The 16,343-nt window shown below is 49.1% G+C and overlaps 1 protein-coding gene across 2 annotated transcripts in view; it reads left to right on the forward strand.

The window, feature by feature from the left end:
• NCAN (neurocan) overlaps positions 1-16,343 on the forward strand; it is a 250,113-nt gene that overhangs the window by 187,374 nt on the left and 46,396 nt on the right. The window contains exon 1 of one of the 2 annotated variants that reach the window (XM_079960439.1): positions 1,746-2,339. The exons of the other annotated variant lie outside the window; for it this stretch is intronic. The gene's annotated coding sequence lies outside the window, so the exon portion shown is untranslated. Of the gene's footprint in view, positions 1-1,745; positions 2,340-16,343 lie in introns of those variants that run through there. 2 annotated transcript variants of the gene reach the window in all.

The following is a 16,343-nucleotide window of genomic DNA, read 5'->3' on the forward strand; positions in this document are numbered from 1 at the left end:
TGAGGGTCATCTAGTCCAAACCCCTACAATGCAGGAAACTCGACTGATCTCAATCTAAGGGTTTGCGTAACAGTGTTACTTGCCCTTAAGTGTTGCAGCTATCTAATTACCACTTAGAACAGGCCCACTGATATCCACAGACTTTTGGCTTAATTGATTCCAATGGGCCTACTCTGAGTAGAAGTAGAATTATAAGATCCTATAGTATACTAAACAGAGGGTCATCTAGTGCAGCCTCTGCAAAGCAGGAATCTCAATGAAAGGATCCATGACAGAGGGCCGTCCCGTCATTCCACCCCATCAGTTCCCGGGAAGGCAGAGGGGCTATTCTGGTCTTTTTGCCCCCAACCCTCTCTTCACTGAGAGAGCTCGATCCATTGGGGAGCGTTCACCTAGACCAGGGGTAGGCAACCTAAGGCCCGCCTTCTCAATCCGGCCCGCGGACATGTTTTTACATGAGTAGAATGTGTCCTTTTATTTAAAATGCATATCTGGATTATTTCATAGAATCATAGAATCATAGAGTTGGAAGAGACCACAAGGGCCATCGAGTCCAACCCCCTGCCAAGCAGGAAACACCATCAGAGCACTCCTGACATATGGTTGTCAAGCCTCTGCTTAAAGACCTCCAAAGAAGGAGACTCCACCACACTCCTTGGCAGCAAATTCCACTTTGTGGGGCACAGGGTTCGTTCACCCCTCCCCCAATATAGTCTGGCCCCCCACAAGGTCTGAGGGACGGTGGACCAGCCCACGGCTGAAAAAGGTTGCTGACCCCTGACCTGGACCTTGCACCTCCTTAATGAGAACTACCCACAGAAACTAACTGCTGCCCTCCCTCCTAGTTAAAACTGTAAGTTGTAACCAACAAAGGCAGAGCGGGCCCATTGAAATTAATGGCCCCAAGTGAGTCAATTTTCCTTGTTTTCAAAGAACCATAGAATTGTAGAGTTGGAAGGGACCCCAGTGGTCATCTAGCCCAACCCCCTGCAATGCAGGGATCTCAGTGGGTCCACCCTGAGCTGGGCTAACACTGGGTCATCAGAGCCAACTCCTTGGGGCTGAGGTCCCTGTGCCCCTGAATAAAATAGTTGAGGGGTCCTGCAAAGTGAATGGGCATTGCCATTCACATGGTGTGTGCGCACTGAGTCATGTGATCTATTATGCAGGGCAGGGCTTACCTGCCCCCCCCATTTTATTCAAGTTGCACCCCTGCACTGGCTGTAACCCCATTGTCTTTTCGGGTGTCTATTCCTTCCTCTCTCCCTTTTTCAGCAGGACATGCAAGTCAAGATCTGTATTTGAAATACCCTTTTCACCTATGCAATCGTTACCTACCGGTATATGCTATATAGAAAAATAGGAGTGGAAGTGTTTTCAATTGTTTTCAAATAGTGAATTGCCTTTCATCGTTTCTTATGTTGTTGTTTTAAAAACTCCCCACTGTAGAATCGTATCGAGGCTGTTTATAGCAAAAAAAAAAATCAATACACCCAGATTTGGGTACGCAAGGAGCTCCTGCAAACCTCTCTCCAAACACCCACGAACTTATTTCATATTTGTTTTGCAAAAGTTGCATGTCCGAGTGCTACCCGTCGGTGCTTTGATAGCTGGAAAAAGTGTAAGTGTAAGAGTGATACAGTGTGCGTGCGTGTGTGTGAAAGAGAGAATGTCTGTGTGTCTTTATAGGAAACCAAGCGCATGCGCATCTGATACTCTCTTTCTTCATCCCCCCCCCTTTCCCAGTTCTGCCTTGCGTTACCATCAGTCCCACCAGAAGCTGCTATTCCTCTCTAACTGGGCGTGCAGGTGGAAGAGAGAGAGAGAGAGGAGCCCAGGCAGGTCGAGGAGGCGAGAGGGGAGAGGCGAGACCCCCACCCCACAACCATCACCCCCCCCCCATGGAGAACCAGCGGGGCGCCACGAAAGGGTCCCTTCGACACCAGCCTCTCTGCAGTTTCCCCCCAGGCTGATCTGGGCTGCCTGCCCCCTTTGTTTCCAGAGCTGCGAGCGAGGATTGGCTGTAGGGAACCCCCCTTCTACAAACCCACTCACCCACCCACCCTGCCCCACTTCTCCTCCCCCCTCCATCCTCTCCTTTGCAGGGGATGCTGCTGGTGGGGCTCAGCCCCCTCTGAGTGGGTCCATCTCCCACCCCGCACACCCCACCTTTGAAAAATCGCCCTCCGCCTCGGAAGCCGGTGGCACCGTCGCCTCCTCCGCCGCTGCTTGGAGAAGCTAGAGAGGGCGAGGGAGAAGTCTGCTCTTTCCCTGCTGGGAGAAGCGATGCATTCCTGCAGACTCTGAAAAAAAAGGAGGCACGGGAGTGAGAGAGTCAGGTAGGGGCGTGTGTGTGTGTGTGTGTGTGTGTGTTTGTTTGTTTGTTTGCATTTTAAAAAAAATAGCACCCAACCCCTCCCCAAAAACCACCCATAACTTCATTGAAAATCTTGTTTTGCAAATATTAGGATCAGCTGAATTTAAAATACGTTATTCTCTGATTCTGTCCTGGAGACCCTTTCTCGTTTCCTGCAGGGATGTCATTTCATTTCACTCGGGGCCAGGATGGTTCGCTCGTGGGTTGCAGAATGGGGAGGGGGCACTGATGGCAGAGAAAGTGTGTGTATGGGGGAGTCTCTCTCTGTGTGTAATAACTCGCCCCTTTGGGGAGCTTCTGGGGAGAAGGGTTTGTTTCCATTTGATTTGCGGGGACCAGCTGCAAATCTCCAAAATCTGCCAGTCCCCGAAGGAAATGAACCCTTTTTCCCTTTTTTTGCGACCTGAGAGAGAATATGGGAGATCCTTGGGCGAAGGAGTCCTCCCTGTTTCATTTGGGGGGGGGGAGGGAGGGGAGGGAGATTCCTGCTTGTCCACTTCAAGCACCTGGAAACTGACCAGCTGCAAAAATTTGCAGTCCCCAAAGCAAACGAGTTCTCTCTCTGTCTCTTTTTGTTGCAATCTGCAAAGAGAATAGAAGTGTTTGGAAATGTAGACTGCCTTTTCCCTCTGTGTGTTGTCTCCAGCACGGAGTGAAAAGGGACTTATTTTGAGGGGGGGTGGGGGGGAAATAAGCTAATCCAAAGAAAGGCAGGGAAAGAATTAGAGAGAATTTTGGGAGTTCAGGGCTTGGCATGGTGTTAGCTCTGGTGAATGGGAAGGAAAAGGGAGGGAGGTGGAGCCCTTCCAGTTTAAAGTGTGTTGGTGTGTAAGTGTAAGAACAAGCTAAATGAAAGAAAAAGAGAACACTGGGCAAAAGAAGCAGAAGAAAATCCTGTGGGTTGCCAGAGAGCAGGTCTGTTTTTAAAACACACACACACATACACACCAACATCCTTTGGGAATCCGAACCCAGGGAAAGACGAAGTGTGAAGGCAAGGAGTTGTGTGATAATGAGATGGGTAAGCTCTTGAATAATACAGCTTTACGCTTGTTAGAAAGGGAGGAGAGGAATTGCACAGGGGTGAAAACCTGCTGACATCTGGGTGTTGTGTGAACAGGGAGAAAGAGGGGGGTGCCTTGTTTCCAGGGGGCTGTGCAGAAAGGGACCAGCAGGTCTGGGAAAGGGGCGAGGAGAGGCTGGTGTGGAAGGGATGGGTGTCATTTGAAGATGACCACGGTAGTAGTAGTAGTAGTAATAGCAATAATAATAATAATAATAATAATAATAATAATAATAAATATAATAATAATAATATAAGCAGCAGCAGCGATAACAGGAGATCGTGCTTGCGACTCATGAGTTGGTGATCCAAAATGCAGCATGACGAGTGAGCTATGTGTGGAGCTAGAAGGCTTTGTTGCTCGGTGGGAGGGTGGCAGAAGGTTGAGATGCACCCGTACTTCTAGATAGGGCTGGGAAGGGTCTGGCACCTGGGAGAGTCTCTCTCCCCCCCCCTCCAGCTTCCTTTAGCCCCTGTATGCAGACCCACAATGAGTTGGCAGAGCATGAGGTTCAAAATCTCAGGGTCCTGGGTTTGCCCCACCTTGGGCAAAAGATCCCAACTCTACAATTTTATGGTTGTACGAGGACTGGAATTTTGCTTTGTTAAAAGGAAAGGACAGCAGCCCAGCGGGTTGGATCATCTAAGTAAGACCACAAGACCCACTGCCTGAAACGCTAGGGAGCTGCTGCCAGTCTGTGCTGACAATATTTAGCTAGATGAACCCAACGGTCTGGCTCAGAATAAGGCAGCTTTCTGTTCGTTCTGAACCAGGAAGACTGGGGTCTTACTTTGATGAGAAGGAAAGGACCACAGCTCATGGGTGGAGCGGGAGAAGAAGTTCCTTGCCGGAAGCCCCAAAGAGCTGCTGCCAGTCAGTGCAGACGATATTGGGCTAGATGGACTTGGTATAAAGCAAGTCCATAAGTTCCCATTAAATCAGCCCTTTGTTCACAAGCATGCAGACCAGCCTCCGTGTATGCCAAGGTCCCAGGTTCAATCCCCAAGGAGGAATGTGGGAGACCCCCACCCAAAATTCTGGAGAGCTGCTGCTGGTCAGTGTAAGTGATACCGTAAGCATGGATCCAATGGCCTGAACTTGGTGTTGGGGTCCTTGTATGTTTCACAGATCCCAAGAGGTGAGAGGTCACTGTGGGGGGAGCAGTCAGGAAAAAGCACCTGGCGGGTGGGCTATCCTTATCGTCCATTATCTTCCCTGCAAATGCCAACCATTCCCTGATATGGGAGAGGGGAAAGTGGTGTATTTCCTAGACCCATAGAATTGCAGAGTTGTAAGGAACCCAAGGGTCATCTAGTCCAACCCCCTGAAATGCAGGAATCTCAGCTGAAGCATCCATGGCAGATGGACACCCAACCTCTGCTTAAAAACCTCCAAGGAAGGAGAGTCCACACCTTCTGAAGGAGTCCCTTCCACTGTCGAACAGCTCTAGAAAGTTCTTCCTGATGTTTAGTTGGAATCTCCTTTCTTGTAACTTGAAGCCACGGGTTCGAGTCCTACCCTCAGGAGCAGGAGAAACCAAGCTCGCTCCCTCTTCCGTGGGGCAGCCCTTGCATATTATTTTATTGCATTACAAATGGTATATGAGTTTTGCGGAAGAAATAAAACCAGGAGGATAAAGGTGTTTAAACCTACTCTTTGCCCCATGGAGAGTAGACCCATTGAAACGGACACTGTGAACTTGTGGGTGTCCACTGAAGCTCAATGTTGGAAGATTCAGGATAGGTGGAACTTCTTCATGCAATTGCAGAGTTCATCTATGGAACTCCCTGCCACAGGAGGTAGAGACAGCTGCCAACTAGGATGACTTTAAAGAGGATTAGGCGCATTCATGGAAGAGAAGGCTAAGGCTGGCTGCCAGACACAATGGCTCTGCTCTGCCTCCAGGGCCAGAGGAAGCAATGCTTCTGAATACCAGTTGCTGGAAGCTGCAGGAGGGGAGAGCAGCTCTTGTGCGCGGTCTCTGCTTGAGGGTTTCCCAGAAGAGGAGGCTGGACTAGGTGGGCCAGTGGCCTGATGCAGCGGGCAGGCTCTGAAAGCCTTGGAACCATGGAATTGTAGAGCTGGAAGGGACCCCAAGAGTCATTTAGTCCAACCCCCTGAAATGCAGGAATCTTTTGCCCAGTATGGGGCTTGAATTCATGACCCTGAGATTAAGAATCTTGTATGATGATGATCATCTTATGGAACCTCCCAGTCTGGCAGTCTGTCTAGATTCCCAGGTTCTTATAGGTCACTGTGACAACAGGATGCTGCAAAGCTTGGCTGCTTTTGTCCTGATCCAGAAGGCACTTCTTATCTTTTGTTCATTTGCTTTCTTATTTCTTAAATCTCACTCTTCTCCCCAGTCCTAGCCAGAGGTTTCAGGCTGCAGGGGTTTCCAGGGAGCTGACTTGCCCCTCCTGCAGATTGCCTTTGTTGAAACCAGCCTCTCTAAAAGCCTCAGGGACGAAGGATTCCGGTGCTGGTGGAAAAGGGTCCCCTGAACACCCTTATTCCGCAATGTACAAGAAAGATGTGGAGCCAAGCCAGTGCAGAGGAAACTGTCCTCTGCACATGCCCAGAGGAATTTATCTCCGGTGCTTGCGCTGCAAGACCTGAGTTGGGAAATGGCTGCAGAGCTGAGCTTTCTAATTAAGGCTTCAGGCTAAAGTGTTATGTAATATCTATGTTGCTCACAAGAAATTGCTGTTCTGATTCCAGCTCATTGAGATCAGCTGGGTTTATGTTGCAGTTTTATTTCAGCTGCCTACACAGAAGTAACTTTGACTGAGCTCTGTGGGATGTGCTCCCTAGTAAGCATGCACAGGAGACTGAAGCCTCTGTCTTTGGTTCAATGTGAATCACTGTAGCAAAATGGGTTTTTTTTGCAGCAATCAGGGCTGCCTTTCTGCTGTTTGAAATTTTTTAATATGCTTTTCGTCTTACTTGTTGTGGCCGTCAGGTTTCATATTTGCAAAAGCACACTGCTCCCCCCCCTTTTCACTCTGTTAGTCTGTGGAACTCCCTGCTGCAGGATATGAGATCTGGTGTGTTGTGGTTAGATTGCTGGACCAGGTCTCCTGTTCAAACCTCCAGCCTGCCCTGAAGCTCACGCAGCCTTGCGCAGCCGAAACTACTTCACAGTTTTACGGATAGATAAAAACAGGGGAGGAACCTGCACAGCTTAGATGAAGGCTGATATTATTATTATTATTTGTGTAATAAAAAGCTGGACAGATTAATGGAAGACATTACATCTACCAGCAGCCTTGATCATTTTGGCTGATCTCCTCTTCCTGTTTGTCAATACCCTTCCTAAATTGTGGGGGGTTGGACTAGATGACCCTTGGGGTCCCTTTCAACTCTACCATTCTATGATTCTGTGATCCACAGAGAAAACTGTGGGATATAAATGTGGTATACAAAAAGTACAGGGTTTTGGGGGGTCAAGGCAGGTCAGGCTGCAAAACTGTTCAGCACCTGGGACAGCTCCTCATGGATGCTTTCAGGCCCAACAGAGAGGCCTTTGCTGAGCTGAGCCTTTATATCCCTCAGAGAACATTTTATTTCATAGAATTATAGAGTTGGAAGGGTCCACGAGGGTCATCCAGTCCAACCCCCTGCAATACAGAAGTCTTTTGTCCAACGTGGGGCTCAAACCCACAACCTTGAGATTAAGAGTTCCATGCTCTACTGAAAGAGACATCTATTTATTTCTTGAGGTCATATCCCACTTTTGTCCCACAAAGGGCTCAAGGTGGCATAGATAGCTCACCACTGCTCCTCACTTAGTTCCCACAACAACCTTGTGAGGTAGGTTAAGCCGAGAAAGGCAGCAACTGCCCCCACCCAATGTCACACCCAACGAGCTTCATGGCCAAGCCAAGGATTCAAACCCAGGTCCCTCCCAGGTCCTAATCCAACCCTCTAGCCACTACACCACACTGCCTCTCTAGTAGGCTGATTTGCACATAAGGCGGTGGTTTTCCATTTGGAGAGTTTTCCAAATTCTACCTATGGGTCGTTGGTGGGTCCATGGGCAGTTTGTGGGGAGTCTTTGAGATCTCTGGAGTCGACATATAATTGGAACCCGAGGCTTGATAACCGGCGATGGGGTGAAATCTTTGCACCAATTCAGCCGGTCGGATGTGCCAGGGGGAAAACGTCCAGATGGCCAGCGGCAATTAACTTTGGAACTCTCTTTAATTTGCAATCAAAGTGTTCATTGGCTAATTGTGACAATTCATCAATGGAACGTTTTCTAGTGGTTCCCTCCCTCCCTGCCTTATGCCAATCCACTCCAGTGACCGATAGTCAGAGCTTTATGAAACAAGCTCCCCCTCAATGGATTCTGCAAGACAGCAATCATATGCCCGTTTACCTGGGAGTAAGCCCCTTAAGACACTCATCTTTTCTTTTTGGCAAAATGCAACTTCCCCGCCCCCAATTTCACCTTCCCTTGTGGGATATATACAGGAAAAGAGGCAGTTCAGGAGTGAACCCTACACAAATCTTGAGGGGAGTCCCTAAGACATTTGGAGGGTGCCTTGCATGCCTCCTTCTGGCAACTCCTGCAGCCAAGCTGGTGCCAAACGTCTTGCTCTGCTTTCCTTCCGACCCCCTCAGTGAGGCCGGAAGGGGGATCTTGTCCTCTGAGCAGCCCAGCACCTCCAGACACATTGCCCAGCTTTGCGCCATGGGGAGGCCACTTCAGTGCTGCTAACACCGTGCTTTGACTTCACTCCTGTCTCTTGAGACAGGCAGATGCCAACAATCTCTCTCTCTCTTCTGTGACTGCTCATATATTGTGGGATTCACTCCCAAGAGAATCCATCACAAGGCTAAGACCTCCCTGTTCAGACAAGCCTTCGGAAACTTTTAGCTGTGATTCCTGCATTGCAGGGGGTTGGGCTGGATGACCTTTGGGGGTCCCTTCCAGATTTATGATCCTAGGATTCTAGGAACACTAAGGTCCAGGCAATGCTGACCATTCAGCTGCTGTGAGGACGAACTGGATTTTAATTGTTGGTTCTAAATGTGTCCTGATGTCTTTTAACTATTGCTTTCATAGAATCAATGCATCATAGAGTAGTAGAGTTGGAAGGGACCCCAAGGGTCATCTAGTCCAACCCCCTGCAAGGCAGGAATCTCAACTAAAGCATCCAGGGCAGATGACCATCCAAGCTCTGCTTAAAATCCTCCAGGAAAAGGAAAGTTTTATTACTTTGAAGTTTGTAATGATGTTTTTAAGTGTTGGAAGCTGCTTTGAATCCCAACTTCGGAGAAAGGCAGGATATAAGCACATTAAATACAGAGAGAGAGAGAGAGAGAGAGAGAGAGAGAGGATCGCTTGTCAAAACCTCCAGGTGATTTACATAAAATATACATTGAAATGACCAATAAAAATGAGATATCAAAAACAAGTTAGCTTCACCCAAAAAAGTAGCCAAGATTTAAAATATATATACTGAACAGAATAAAACTATATTTTAAAAGGCATGTCAGGTGTACTTGCCTGAGTATCCTTGCTAAAGGAAAAAAAGTTTCTATCAGGCACTGAAAACAAAACAGTGAAGGCACCTACCAGTGTAGCATAGTGGTTAGAGCAGGCACCCCCAACCTGTGGCCCTCTAGATGTTTTAGCCTACAACTCCCATGATCCCTTGCTAACAGGACCAGTGGTCAGGGATGATGGGAATTGTAGTCCAAAACATCTGGAGGGCTGAAGGTTGGGGATGCCTGGATTAGAGCATTAGACCTGGGAGAGACCAGGGTTCAAATCTCTCCACTCTGCCATGACGCTCACTGGGTGGTGGCTTTGGGCCAGTCCCTCCCTCCCATAGAATCAAAGAATCATAGAGTTGGTACCCCCAAGCATCATCTAGTCTGACCCCCCTGCAATGCAGGAATCTCAACTAAAGCATCTGTGACTCTCAGCCTAACCTACCTCACAGGGTTGTTGTGGGGACTGCAGGTACAGCACCTTGAGCTCATTGGAGGAAGCAGCTTTATTGGTCACATCACTGGTCCAATTAGCTCAGTGCTGGTGACACTGACTGGCAGCAGCTCTCTGAGGTTTTCAGGCAAGGGATCTGTCCCTGGCCCAGAGACAGATCTGGTGGAGCTTGCAGAGACAATGCTCTAACCCAGGGTACCCATGGGTTAGAGCAGACTTCCTCAACCTCAGCCCTCCAGATGTTTTGAGACTACAATTCCCATCATCCCTGACCACTGGTCCTGCTAGCTAGGGATCATGGGAGTTGTAGGCCAAAAACATCTGGAGGGCCGAGGTTGAGGAAGCCTGGGTTAGAGTGTCAGATCAGGACCTGGGAGAGACCAGTGTCTGAATCCCCACTGGGCCAGGACACTCACTGGGTGACTGTGGGGGCACTGCCTCTCTCAAGCTAACCAGCGGTTCTCAACCTGTGGGTCCCCAGATGTTGTTGGACTACAACTCCCATCATCCCTGAGCTCTGGCCTTGCTAGCTAGGGGTGATGGGAGTTGTAGTTCAACAACATATGGGGACCCACAGGTTGAGAAAGGCTGGTCTAACCTATCTCACTGTTAAATGGAGAGTCGCGTGAGCCTTGGAGAATAGCTGTGATTTCTTCAGCTGCGATTCCTGATTTGCAGCGGGTTGGGCCAGATGACCCCTTGGTCAACTAGCAATAAATATCAGTGCAATAAATATCAACAAATAAACAAAACGGTCCATTGGCCCTGCGATAATAAGAATTGTCTCATTGGGCCTGCCTGAAATTCCCAACTGAGCCAGAATCTCTCCCCCCGCCCCTCTCTCTCTCCTTCTCTGCAGAGTGGGTGTAACTTTTCTCCTTCTCGATTTCACTTCAATATGGTGTGAATTTGGACCATCTGCCTTTTGGGGGGAGGGGACAAGTTTGGCATTTTGGAATCGAGGCGAGGAAAGGTAGCACATGGCAACCATCCGAGCCAAAAATGTAAATATCATCAAAAGAAACAGGGGATCCAAAAACGAATCTAGGTTCAGATGCAAAATTGTGGCTGGCTGCATATTTGCAGGGTGGGGTGTGGGGGTGGTGAGGCCAGCAGGTCAGTGGTTAGAGCATGGGTAGGCAAACTAAGGTCCGGGGGTCGGATGCAGACCAATCGCCTTCTAAATCCGGCCCGCGGATGGTCCTGGAATCAGTTTGTTTTTACATGAGTAGAATGTGTCCATTTATTTAAAATGCATCTCTGGGTTATTTGTGGGGCATAGGAATTCGTTCTTTTTTTTCCTTTCTAAAATATAGTCCGGCCCCCCACAAGGTCTGAGGGACAGTGGACTGGCCCCCTGCTGAAAAAGTTTGCTGACCCCTGCCGCTAACCACTAGGCCAAACAGGTTCTAATCTTGGTCCTTTGAGTTCTCAAAGCTCTTATCCTACCTCAAGGTTGTCATCTGCACTAGCCAGATGTTTAACTAGAATCCATCACAGTCAGTCCATCCTTTGAAAATTAAGACTTTTAGAGGCGTCTTGTCTCAAAATGGCAACTAGACCTTCTGTTTTGGTGACTGCAACCTCAGTTTAATGAGCCAGTTGGCGCCTGGCTTATACATCTGAATTTCTAACCCTGGGAGAGAGTCCTTTAGTGCTCAGCTCCTGCTTGTGGGTTTCTCAATTGGGGCGTCCTAAGAATAGGACGCAGGTGGCGCTGTGGGTTAAAGCCTCAGCGCCTAGGGCTTGCTGATCGAAAGGTCGGCGGTTCGAATCCCTGCGGCGGGGTGCGCTCCCGCTGCTCGGTCCCAGCGCCTGCCAACCTAGCAGTTTGAAAGCACCTCCGGGTGCAAGTAGATAAATAGGGACCGCTTACCAGCGGGAAGGTAAACGGCGTTTCCGTGTGCGGCTCTGGCTCGCCAGAGCAGCGATGTCACGCTGGCCACGTGACCCGGAAGTGTCTCCGGACAGCGCTGGCCCCTGGCCTCTTAAGTGAGATGGGCGCACAACCCCAGAGTCTGTCAAGACTGGCCCGTACGGGCAGGGGTACCTTTACCTTTACCTTTAAGAATAGGATGCTGGACTAGGTGGGGCACTGGCCCCATCCTGCAGGTGCTTCTTATGGCTGTGTCATTTCCCCGACAGCATTCTCTGGACCCTGGTGCGAATCTCGGTCGAAAGGGCTCTGAAACTGCTCCACAAAGAGAAGGGAAGTTGCAGCAAAGCTTTGCGTAGGGTCTGGAGAGAAGGGGAGGGGGGGGGATATCCGGTATCCTGCCAAGATTTAAATTGCATTTTATGTGAACCTAATCACCAATCACCAGATTGGCATATTCATGAGCGCTATGAATTATTCAAGTTGTAGCAGATGTGAGGGTGGTGTGTGTGTGTGTGTGTGTGTGTGATCTCCCCTCTTGTCAATTTTGCTAAAGCACGGGCATGCGCCATTATCATTTTTTATCTAATGGATATGCTCTCTCTGACCTAGCCCAAAGGCTAATCTGGCTTTTCAATGTGATTTTGTGCCAAAAACATGCCAAAATGGCAAATCCTTTCCTCGGGATGGGGTGGGGGTGGGGCAAAGGGGGGGGTGCTGGAGCAAGAGCACAAATAGATGAAGCCTTTATGCGCCTGGTGCCAAACAGCATCGCATGAGCACCTCTCTAATTGCGAAAAATCCACGCGGCGAGTCAGGATCTGGCCCACTCTGCAAGGCAGGCAGAGCATTGCACATTCGGGCCTCTTCTCCTTCCTCCCCTCCACCCCCCCCCCCGCAAAAGTGACAATTTTTGACAAGCTGCTGAGATCGTGTGTGTCGAGGGAAAACAGGCAAGAGAGGAGGTTTTATTTTAATCGCGCTTTCAGTTTTTCCTCCCTAAATGGAGAGCTAATGGATGTCGCAGAAAGGGACACGTCACTCTCAGTGGTGGGTCTGGGGGTGTGCATGTTTAGGGGACCTCTCCCCCCCCACCCCCCACTTCCCTGTCTCAGAGAGACATTTGACAAGATCTCCCTGTGGCAGACCCTGTCTGTCTTAGCTTGGCTTTCTGTGCAAACAAAATACGCACTCCTGAAATTCTTCCCCAATTTCTCCCTGGAGTTCAGAATTACCCAACATTAGGAGTCTCTCTTGATTCTGCAGAAGTCCTAGGTGTTACCTGAAAAACTCCCAGCAAAGGTCAATTCCCTAAGAGGAAAGGATGTGGAGGCTTATCATGGAAACATAGAACTGCAGGAGGGCTGGAAGGGACCCCAAGGGTCATCAAGACCAACCCCGTGAAGTGCAGGAGGCTTGAGGGAGCCTCAATATTTGTGGAAGCACAAAAATATTTAGGATAAAGCTCTAGAGAAGAAGCAGAGGAGAGGACCCCAAAACAGCCTGAGCATGTTCAGTATCCATTGTGTGCTGACTGCCTATGTGCATAGATGGAGGATGGGATGGACAGTTGCAGATGGCACTGGTCTCCTCCATCTTCAATCTATTATTATTATTATTATTCCACCCTACACACACAGGGCTCAGGGTGGTTCACAACATAAAATCACTATATAAAAACACAAAATACATAACCAGAATAAAAACAAGACCAGCCCAATAACCCCCCCCCCCTTTCCACAGCTTCAACATCAAGCCAGTTTTGCCCTGCCCCATCCAGCCTGGTGACAAGTCCTTGAGAATCCAAAAACTTCCTCACTATTATGTAACCTACTGGTAGGTCCCTGGTAAAATCAGATTTACCGGTGCCAAAGAACTACTTCCAAACCAACCAGAGGGTAACAAAAAAACATAGTTCCATAGTTAAACCATGGAACTCACTCCCACAGTGGGCCACCAACTGGGATTAGACAAATTCATGCAGGAGAGGTCTATTGACCTCAGGAATCGAAACCCCCTGCAATGCAGAAACCACAGCTGAGGAATCCATGACAGATGGCCATCCAACCTCTGCTTGAAAACCTCCAAAGAAGGACAGTCCACCATCTTCTGAGGGAGTTGGTCTGCTCCACTGTCAAATATCTCTTTCCATCTGAAAGTTATTTCTAATGCAGAGGTTCCCAAAATTATTTGACCTATCATCCCCTTTTCAGAAAAAAAAATACTCAAACAAACAGAAAGATGCAGGGACAAATATGTTTTTTTTGTGTATTTATATTTCTACCTACAACATCGTAAAGAAATACGTTGTTGTAAATAAGACACCTTATTCATTGTACAACAGATGAAACATGCTTTTCAAAATTTTCTTCTTTCTTTATGCTTCCACCGTCCCCTTACTTTATTCAACGTCCCCCAATTGCACCCGAGGCTACTACTGCCCCCTGGATCATTCCAGCGCCCCCCAGGGGGTGGTAAGGCCCACTTTGGGAAACAGTGCCCTAATGATTATTCGGAATCCCCTTTCTTGTCATTTGAATCCATTAGTTTGGATTCCCCCCTCCTAGAAGCAGCAGAAAAGAATATCACTCCATCTTCCATGTGACAGCCCCTCACGTATTTGAAGATGGCTCTCGTATCGCCTCTCAGTCTCCTCTTCTCCTAGCGAAACATCTCCAGCTCCTTCAACTATTCCTCATAAGACTCTGTTTCCAGATCATTTCTCCATCTTGGTTGCCTGCTTCTGCACCCTTTCCAGGTTGTCAACATCCTTCTTAAACCCCTTCTTACATTCCAGCTTACCAACTCAAGTTCACTTCTGCCGCTGCATATCAGCTCTGTGTGCTAGCACATGCAACTACAAGAGAAGATAAATATTGCAAGCACCTCTCCCAAGAGGGCAGAGTCACTGGAAGGTCATGCCCTGCCAGCGCTTTAAAGACCTCAGATGACTAAGCCTTTGCTGAGACAACATCTCCTCAAGCTCAGAGAGCAAAGCCCACTGGGAGCTGTCCGGGGTCCTGATCAGCCGCAGACCTGGGAGCTCTCCCAGGTTCTGATCAGGTATTTTCTAATCCCTTCCCTACTGGCCCCAGCAAAACAGAACACATGTTTACAATTTTGTCAATATAATTCCTCCCCTCCCACTGTTTTTCTCAGTATTTTTAAGGGGCAAACTGTGAATGAAGGGGGCGGAATCAAGGCACCCACGAGATCAAAAATCTGTGGCAAAACCTGTGCAATGCACCCACCAAAATCATGAAGGATCCGCAGAACCAAAGAATTGTAAGTTGAAAGGGACCTCGAGGGTCATCTAGTCCAACCCCCTGCAATGCAGGAATCTTTTGCCCAATGCTAGGCTCAAACTCGTGACTTTGAGATTAAGAGTCTCATGCTCTACTGAGTTATCCCTAAGGTGTCAGCTTCTCTGTGGTGTTTGGAGCTGTAAAACAACAACAACCCAGGAAGAAATAGAGAGGGAAAACATTTTGCTGGAGGAAAATATTGAGGCCTCAGAAAAGATTTCCCAAGTCAACACCTTGCGAGGATGCAGCAACAAAAAAAGCTAATGCACTTCTAGGCTGCATCCGCAGAAGTCTAGTGTCCACATCAAGGGAAGTAATCATGCCACCCTATTCTGCCTTGGTCAGACCACACCAGGAATCCTGTGTCCAGTTCTGGGCACCCCAATTTAAGAAGGTTGTTGACAAGCTGGAGAGGTTGGACTAGATGACTCTTGGGGGTCCCTTTCCAACACCAAAATTCTATGCTTCTTTGAAAGTGGGCTCGTCTCCCAAAGAGAGCCACTGGGGTTGGCCAAGAGGGGGGCAGGGCAGGGGCGTCCTTTGAAAACACAACACTGTCTGTGTCTCTTGCCCCCCTCTCCCGCAGCCAGCTGCAAATCCCTGATATTGCCACCTCTCTGGAGAGCAGCGGACGCCTCGCTGCATTTATCAAGACAAGAGACCCCTCCAACGTGTCTGTTTTAAAAGACTCCCTGGCTGTCTTCGTGATTAATAAGGCGCTGGGCATCCTCCCCTTCCCTTTGTGTTCAGGGACGCACGGCAGAAACTGCTCGGGGAAGGACTTAGCTGCTCTTTGCCAGGCTGAGAGTCTTCCAAGGATGGGGAGTGGAGGGAGGGCTGAGTGGCTTAATTTGCTCTGAGCCAAGCTGGGCAGATGAGGAGCAAGCCATTTGAGGGATCTGAACGACCGCTCCTGCCCACGCAGGTCAGGTTGGCTGCGAAGCTCAGAAGGGGAGGAATCATGGAACTGTCAAGTTGGAAGGCACCCCACGGTCATCTAGTCCAACCCCCTGAAATTCATGATTCATGGCTAATTCTTGTTTCCTCTCTCTGCTGCCTTCTCATTGCCAGGAACCCTTGTGCTGATGCAGAGTCAGTCCACTAGGCCCATCTGGCTCAGCACTGTCTACACAGGCTGGCAGCAGCTCTCCAGGGTGTCAGGCAGGAGTCCCTCCCAGACTGACCTTCGGGGGTTTGGGGCCTGGACCGAAAGCAGCTTTCTCCACCACTCGGCTGCAGCTGCTCCCCTAAAGACAAAATAAGGTGCCAGTCCTCATGGATTTGAATAAACGGCTGCTGTGAGCAGGAACATAAGAAACTACCTCATGCCAAGTCAGAACATTAGCCCATGGAGGAGGGAGGTGCTACCTTTTAGATCAGGAACAAGCCTCCAAATTTTGCCACCCCTGGCCATCGGCCACCTGGGCTGCTGTGGGTTCGAGTCCAACCAACATCCAGAAGGCTGCAGGTTTGCCAGCCTTCCTCTCTAGCCTTGATGCTTCCTAGCATTTCTTTTCCGAAGGGAGCAAGGCCTGAAAGCACCGCTGCTGCCGCCACCCCCCCTTCCTGAACTCGTCTTCAGGGGACGAGGCTGGAAATAATTCTGTCTGTGTGTCTCCCACCTTCCCCTTTCAATGACTCATCTTATTTTGTGGCTGGCTTGGAATAAAAACCTCCCGCTTCCCCCTAAGCAATATGGGAGGAAGTCAATGCACTGGCAAGCCCTCTATTGGGACAGGCGATTGGAAATATTTTCACAGCAGTC

This window comes from Podarcis cretensis, assembly GCF_951804945.1.
Source record: "Podarcis cretensis genome assembly, chromosome: 18".
Classification (NCBI taxonomy): Eukaryota; Metazoa; Chordata; class Lepidosauria; order Squamata; family Lacertidae; genus Podarcis; species Podarcis cretensis.